The following is an 8,610-nucleotide window of genomic DNA, read 5'->3' on the forward strand; positions in this document are numbered from 1 at the left end:
GGGAGGGGTCTCAGGGTGGAGCTTACCTTGCATGACCTCTCTAGCTGAACCCCAATTACTTCCAGACATAATTCCTCCCCACCCCACGGAGCCCGTGGACTTCAGAGGAATCAGGCACCCCACCCCCCCATACAAGAGTGGGTTTGATTGGTCTTGGGGTAATTCTCATCTCTCTCCCAGTGCACACAAACTGATTGGTTCAGAAATGGGCGTATGACTCAATTTGGGCCAATGACTTGCAAGGAGAGGTGCGGGTGTGTGGAGCCTTCTGGGAAATTCTTTTCTCCTCTGGGGGAGCTGGGAAGCATCCTCCTCTCCTATTGTGTTGAGTGAGGATGATGCAATGAAGACGGCTCCTGGCGGAAAATCTGGGACCGGTGGAATTTCAGACGCTGGGGCACAATCTGGGTTCTTCTTGACCTCACTGAGCCGCTCCATCCACCTGGCCAGAAGCCACCACCGCTGGACTTCGTATAATGCAAGCCTGGGCAACTTTTCACTGTTGAAGATAGTCATCGTTAGCCAGGCAAGGCTCCTAGTAACAACAGGGGAGGTACCTGGGAATTGGGTTCCCAGGGAGGAGTCCCCCAGAGATGGGTTCCTGTTTTTAGACCCTCAAGTCTACCAGCTAATCCTGAAGGGCTTTACCTGGTGAGTCTCCAAGCCAGCAGCACATCCCACCCCTTAGGTTACTGACAGTGTCCTCCAAACAAGTCCTACCCATGAGGTTATTACCCCTCATGTTCCAAACCGCCCTTGAACCCAGACGCTTGAAACAACAGTGATCATTTATTTGCTGGTGGTGATGCAGTTTGGCTCAGTGTGGCTCATTTCTGCCCCATGTGGCACCTGCTGTGAGAGGGACTGCTGCCCTCCCACGCCTGGTACCCAGTGGGGATGAGTACCGTAGCCGGGGACTGCTTGCGCATCACTCCCTTCCCTCGTGACTAGCTTGGGCTTCTTCTTGACATGGTGATCACATCCCAAGAAGCAGCTTTCCAAAGGGACAAGGCTCTAGTGTGGAAGAGCTTATCACACCTTGCACTGGCTTGTTAATGTCTCTGTGGTCAAAGGGACATATGGTCCAGCCCAGACTCATAGCAAGAGACTGCACCAGAGTATTACTATAGGCAGGACAACTTCAAGTTCAAGTTCAATAACAGTCTAGCACACCATCATGCTTTGGAAAAACTGAAAGCAGATTGCTGTCAGGAAGAGGGGAATCACAAAAGGGAGAGACTTCTTTAAGATAGGATTAGAGCAGGATGCAGCTGGGGGAAGTGAGTTTGGCTTCATTTAATATTGATCGGGTACCTAATTACGTGCGAGGGGCTAAGTTCAGCTCAACTTCTTTACTGGGTTCGTAATTTCTACAAGGCACTGTTCTTGGGCTGGGAAACTGGACTTCACTTTTACTGAGTAGCTATTATCTGCTCATCAAAACTTACAACTGAAAAAAAACCCCATCCTGAGTGTTGTAGCAATAACAGACCTCATACTCTTCTGACCTAGAAATTATAATATGCCGGGTGCCTATGATTAAATGCCAAAATGCTTTACACACCAATCTTCTTTCTCCCCAACACCAGTCCTCAGAGGTTATATCTTTCTGAAGATGGGAAAACCAAGGCTTGGAGAAACCAAGTAAATGCCCAAATTCATGCCATTAGGAAGTTGGGATCAGAAGTCCAGAAATTTCTGACCAAAGCCATTTTCTACTCCACCAGACAGTCATACTGTCCTGTTAACAAATGGATACTGAGGGGCACAAACGCTCAGCCCTGTCAGGCACCATGAAGGACAGGGATGTGAAACCAATACAGTCCTTGTCCTCAAGGATGTTCCAGTGTGCAGAGGACTGATGTGGACAAGGCTGGCGTTGGGGCTCATCTGTCCATCAGACCAACACGTACTGTGCTGCCACCCTCTGACCAGCACTGCCCAATGGACTGGGAGTTGAGAGGTGAGCAGGACAAGGCATATCCTCACGGAGCCCAGAGTCTGGTGGAGAGACAGATACATCCCTATACGGACGCTCAGTGGTTTTGCGCGTGCAACGAGAAGTTCATCCAAGACAGAGAAAGCACAAAGGTGAACCTGGGATGGTCTGGGGCTGGTGGTCACGGAGGCCTTCAAGGAGAAGGTAGCTCTTGAGTCTTGACACATCAATAGGTAAATTCAGGTGGACTGGAAGGGGCACAGCATTTGAGACAGGACACAATGTGAATAAAAAGCCAGCATGCCATAGTTGGCCCCCCATACAGCCCAGGGCTCTTGTTAAGTTTGAAGGGTAAAGCACAGAGATCAGGTGGGAAATACACATGGAAAAATCTGTGCCTGGATGGGGTTGTGCCCTGGGAGAGCCTTACAGGTGAGACCCAGCCCCTTCCTCCAGAACCTCCCAGCTTAGCCAGAGCAGAAGGGTTCATAATGACCGGAGAAGCCAAACAGAAGAATCAAGAAGATGCTCAGCCTTGATGCTCAGGCATCAAGAAGATGCCCCAATGATCAGAGAGAGACAAACTAAAACAAATTCCTTGGGTTGGCAAACGTGAAAAGGCAAGGGTAGGTGAGGTGGGAAGTGGGACCTCTCATACACTCCATGAACTGTGAATGCAGGACAACAAGGAAGAATTAAGCAAAACTGAAGTCTCAGAACCTAGAATCTGCACTTCTGTGTACCCTGGAGAAACCCTTACATAAACACGAGGAGCCCTGCGCAAAGACACCCACTGCGGTGCTGTGTGCACGTACGTGTCTGCCAGCAGGAGAGTGGGCAAACGGGTCATCTACAGCAGGGGAAAGGAATGACCCAGGTCACCGGATGCCAGCCTAGAGTGATCTCACGACACACTGCAGTGGGGTCTGGAAAAGACAATCTGCAGCACAAGCCCTGCTGTATGAAACAGCACCATTTGGGCCACCTTCAAAAGGCGCGCACAGAGCCACTCCATCGCTGTAAGGAGCCGTGACGAGTAGCGGAGGCGGGTTGGAAGGAGTCAGATGTTCAGCTTCACATATTTATTTAGCTCTCTTCAGATGCCTTGCTTTCTGCAATCACAAGAGAGTCGCCCGAAGGGGAGCTGACTGAGCGCCAAGCCAACGATTTCAATCCTCCTCACTTCTGACAGAAGCGAGCGAAGGTAACAGGTGTCATGACTGCCTCCGCTTAAGATTTGACCCCAGAACATTAAGATTAAACATTGAATATTCTAGAGAGAGAGAAGCCATTATACAGGCAAAATAAAACATGCACAGATTTTTTTTTTTTTAAACTTAAGTCCTTTATCCCACTGGTGCTGTTTCCAACACTGTTCCTTGTTCCTCATGCTCCTGAAGCCCCGAGATGGTGGAATTCATGGTGATTCTTAAAGTTTCAAGGAGGTTCAGGGACCAGGTCTTAAGTAGCATTAATTCACATGGTGGAAAAGTTATCCATCCTGTTATCCATCCTAATCCATGCCATCCCATTTGCTCAGAGTGACCAGAACCATCTTCATAGTTTCTCTTATACCCAGCCAGAGGGGGAACCAAAAAGCAACCTGGGGCTCTAACCTCACTTGGCTATTAGCTCGGTCCTGCTCGCCCCCTGGTGGCAGTGTCTCTAAATTGCAGGCTGAGTACTTGGCCTTCATAAATCCAGGCGGTATATGCTGAGGGGACCTTGAGAGCTTTAGGTCACATCTCTCTAACCACGCCTTTGCTGCCCCGCACCCATAGCTCCATTTACAGACAAGAAACCTGAGTCTTAGTTGAGGGAGCTGATGTCTAATCTGGAAGTGAACCGTCCATGTGGCCAGATTTGCGAATCCAAACCATTAGTGGTGGCGGCTCTGGGAAGCAGGCAGTCATCTCCCTTTCTCCCCCCAGGAATCATTGCTTCTGAGCTGCAGCAAAAGCAGGGGAAAATCCAAGCGCAGGTTTGTAGTCTAGAAGCAACAAGGGACTCTACAGCCATAGGGGATTCTCACACTGGGCTTGGGTCCCTGGAAAGAGCTCCTGACTTGTCAGAGCCTGGCGCTCACGTCCGACAGAGGCCGTTGTCAGGATTGCCTGAGACAGTGCACGGCCAGGGCCTGGCACAGGGCAGAGCCCTTTTACAGGGGGGATAGACACTTGCTCTTTTCTTTCCTTTGGGGCCAGGCTGCAGGGAACACTGCAACACACTAACAGGTGTTCTGTAAAAATTGTCCCATTGTCAGGGGAATTTGGGTGACACTGTTTTAAATAACGCCAAACAGATTCCTTTTGTGCAAGACTTCTTAGAACCTGGACTACCCTAAAATTCCTTGTGTCCCTCCAAATTCTTGCACGTAGGATCCCTCTTTCCCGTTGTGCCTGTGCAGACAGAGTGAGCCACTAATACTTGTGACAAGAATTATGATTTTATTAAAATTGTAGGTTCAGAAGCCAGGAAGAGTAACCCTGGTTTTTTTGGAGGTGGGGGGTTGGTAAATGGGCTGGTGTGTGAATCAAGGTGCTCATTATCAGTGGACCTATGGCTGTTGAAGGGCCTGGGCACCCCTCCCTCTGGTCAACCCCACAGGCAGCCCATCTGGGGAGCAAATACGTAATCAGAGAAGGCGTGAGCCTGGCCTCGGGTGGAGGGGGGTGTTGCTGGGGTTTATAACTGGTCCTGCACCAGACAGGACAAGGGAGGTCTAGCCCAGCCTTCTGCTCACTGCCCTGTGCGGCTAGCTTCCCCGTTTCACCAGCAAAAATGTGACCCGCCCCAGACAACGGCCAGGAGGTAGGCCTGGGCCTCTCCTGTTGCAAATCTCCTCCCAGTGGGCAGGGATTTACTGAGCACCCTATGTGCTGGGCGCTTGGCACCATGGGAGAAAGAGGGATGAGTTGTCCTTCTGCTCAGAGGGCTCCCAGGTTGGGGATTAATAATGGGGAACATAGATGAGCGTTTTATAAGGGGATGAGAGGGTCAGAATGGAACAATGGGGGGGGGTGGCAGCACAGGGCTCGGGGGCCTTCAAGGGCCTTCTGGGGCCTTCAGGCCTCCGGGAGCTGTGATGGGCTGCCCCCCGTGGGCCACAGGAGGTTTTGGGTGAATGTTGCTGGAGCTCTGGAGGAGGGCAGGGTCCTGCTGATATAGAACATTACAGATCTGAGGGAAGGAGATTTGTGATTGCTGGCCTGATGGAGGGCAGAAATGAAGAGTGCCGCCACTGCCTATTTGCTCCTGTTAATAAGAAAGCCACGGGCCCAAAATGGAGTCACTTAGGCCAAGTCTCCAAGAGGGGGCTTAAAATCTAATCAAATGCAGTTCTGGCCTCCCTGGGAACTCTCCGGGGACTCTCCGGGCAGCACCAATGAGGTCACTCGTCTCAGGGACTCTCCATCCCCTGAAGCGAGGTGAGGTCATCCGTGTACCCGCTCTTCCCCCTCAGGGAAAGTGACCTTGCCAGAAGGGATCCTTCCTTTTTGTTGCTAATCACCCCACCCTGTTTCTTGCTATCAAATCCTATCATTTCTGTGCAGCTGGTCAGAGCTCCCCTCTACTGGGGACGCTGCCCGATTCATGAATAAAGCCAATTAAATCTTCAGTTTACTCAATTGAATTTTGTTTTTTTAAGGGGCCCCTGCTCATTCCCACAGCTCTTCCCCTCTGGTTCTGTAGGTGCTCAAGCCCTTGGGATTTATAAGGTTTGTCCTTATTTTTTTTTTAAGACTTTAAAAATTTATTTATTTATTCACGAGAGACAGAGAGAGGCAGAGGGAGAAGCTGGCTCCCTGCAGAGCAGGGAGCCCCATGCGGGACTCAATCTCAGACATCGGGCTCATGAGCCAAAGGCAGACGCTTAATCAACTGAGCCACCCAGGCTCCCCTATAAGGTTCTTCCTTCGCTCTTACAGGGTTTCCCCTAGGTTTTGGTTTGCCCTTCAGTTAGGTCTGCTAACCCCTTTACCCAGGGTAACTCCCCATCCCCCAGCCCCTGTGCAAATGTCCCCCACAAAGAAATTGGGTTTCTCTGGAGACTATCTCCCCATACTGGAGGCTCCCAGCCCAGGGTGACCCCATTAGGAATAGTAGCCAGCACCACTGACACATCTCTGTACATTAAGTCAGTCACAAGCCCCCGGAATGAGGGAACAGAAGGTGAGCTGACATCCTCCCGCCATCGGATATGTGTGTGACATTCCTCAGGCACTCCTGGCTCCCCTATAAAGGGAAGGAAAAAACCGAATGGTTCACTGGAAGATCCCAGTCCCGCAGGACAGGAGTCTCCATTAGCTTATAAAGGTCTTCGTGATTTACAAGAAAAAAAGCATTCTTACCAATAGCCTAAATTTCAGAGACTCGTAGATCCCATTTCCTGGGGCCCTAACATCAAGGTCCTCTCCACAGTGTGGGAAACAGAGGCGGAAGGGAATGTCAAGAAAATTAAGTGTCTTTATAAGCTGCAGCCCAGGGACAAATAACTTAAGATAGAGTAGAGCATTCCTCCCGGAAACTCCCAACTATCTTAAAGTTAAAGCTTTACTAGGGTGGGGGGAGACAGAACCCTGGCCTCCCGGATCTGGAGAGTTTTCTTCAGCAGGTGAAAGTCCTTTTGGACTCCTCCTTTTTTGCTTCCCTCCCCCAGCTCCCAAGTATAAGATCACACACATTGCAGCTCTTTCTACCCACGGGGTCCTGTCCCCATGGTTTAATAAAATCACCCTTTTGCACCAGACGTCTCAAGAATTCTTTCCAGACCCCAACAACTCTTCCAAACCATGTGACCTGCCCTGTACGTGCTTTTACTATCTCATTTTACAGATCACATGGTGGGTAAGTGCTGGGGCTGGGCTTTGAATCCGGATGGTCTCACTCTCAAGTCCACGCCCTTAAGCACTAGGTTGGGGTGTTCTGAAGAAGGGTGAACAGTGGTTCTGTCAGGAATGAGTATGGGCACGGGCGAGGCTTCCAGAATGTTTGTTTTCGAAGTTCAAAGGAGGAAGTTCACACAGAGATTCTCCTCTTTGCTGCTTGTCTCTAAATTATTCCTCATAATGAAATGTCAGCGATCTTTCAAAGCTGGAGGAGGAGGAAGAGCTGCGGAGCGTTTAACTTCAGTGATCGCCAGGCAACGCTTGCAAAGAAAACTAACCTGAGCCGTGTTTCCGGGTGACCGACCGCGTCCGCAGGCGTCTGGGACTGAGAATCTGAAGTCCTTGGATCTCGTGCTCCCTCCGTAAAGAAGAGCAGGCGCACAGAGGCTGCAAAGTGTCGAGGGACCCTGTACCCTCTCATTCAACACATGGAGAAACTGAGGCACACATGGGCAACCGAAGTGGGATCTCAGTGACCTCGTGACTCTCGCTACCTCAGCTCACTGCTGGCAGAGCTGGGACTCGGGGTCCCAGATTCTCCCCCCAGGGGCCGGCTGGGCCATTGAACAGTGCTGGGCAAGCCTGCTCCCAGCCCAAGACCTTGGCCTGCAGTGTGATAGACAGTGAGATCTCTGTCACAGAGCGACAGTAAGGGCTAGATGTGTCCCTGAGTGTGGGGCACAGAATAGGTGCTTAATAAATACTCTTGTCTCTTATTTTCCACACAGGCCCTTGCTCCCCAGAAATCATAAAAAACAAAACAAAACAAAACAAAGAAGCAAAGCAGTGAGGAGGCAGAAAAGCTGAGAGGGGAGACTAAGGACACCCATAGGGTCAGAAATTAGGTCCCCTTTCTGGAGGCTTTGCATGCAGGAGGCAGAAAAACCCATTACCCTTCACCCAGCTGTCCTTGTTCATTGTCAGCTGGCTGAACAGGGAGAAACCAAAAACAAACAACAAACCCCACCTGGAGAACAGCCCGTGGGGACAGAGCCCTGAGGGCTGGCTACCAGCCTTGGGAGGCCACCTCAGAGTCTGAGTTCCCTGGAACCAGACCCTGGGCTGAGGATCCCATGAAGCCCTAACCTGGAGATGCCCCTGGTGGGTGGGGAAGGGAGAGAGCCCGAAGCCACCAAAATGTACATTGTCTGGTAAATGACAGCTCCGACCCCTGCAAGGAACGGAAATCCCCCCAAGGAACTCCGGGAGCCAGGTGGCCCCTGGGCTTCCGAATTATCCCACCAGAGGGTGTGCGGAGAGAGCTGCTCCCGAGAGGCCAGGGAGCTGGTGCTCCAGGCCTCTGGCCAGCTGTGCCCCCAGTAGCCTGAGAGTGTCCTCTGGGAGGCCACGCAGGTCTGGGTGGGGGTGGGGGAGTCAGATCAAGCATCCTGAGCAGGAAAGGGGGCAGGTATGTGGTGTCGAAGCTGAACAAAGCCAGACATTGGTTAAAGGGGGGAAAATAGATTTCAAAAGGCAGAATGAGGGTGGAGAAAGGGGGCTCACATGGCAAGTTACAAAGGGTTGGTCAGCGTCAATGCCATGAGGCCAGCTGTGTCTGCTCACTGGCCATTGTGCAAGGTGGGAGTCGGTCCTCCAGCAGATACTCGAGATAGAGACCTATCCTTCCAGATGACTGCATTTCAGAAGAATGGCTTTCAGGTCCTGGAGAAAGATACTCCTGGCTCTTAGGAGATACAGAGATCTATCAAGGAGGCCGAAGAAAGATTGGCAAGTCTAAGCTCTTTTTAGTGAATGCTCAAAGAAAATGAGTGCAGGAACCTG

This window comes from Enhydra lutris, unplaced genomic scaffold, assembly GCF_002288905.1.
Source record: "Enhydra lutris kenyoni isolate GAN:26980312 unplaced genomic scaffold, ASM228890v2 scaffoldscaffold55, whole genome shotgun sequence".
Classification (NCBI taxonomy): Eukaryota; Metazoa; Chordata; class Mammalia; order Carnivora; family Mustelidae; genus Enhydra; species Enhydra lutris.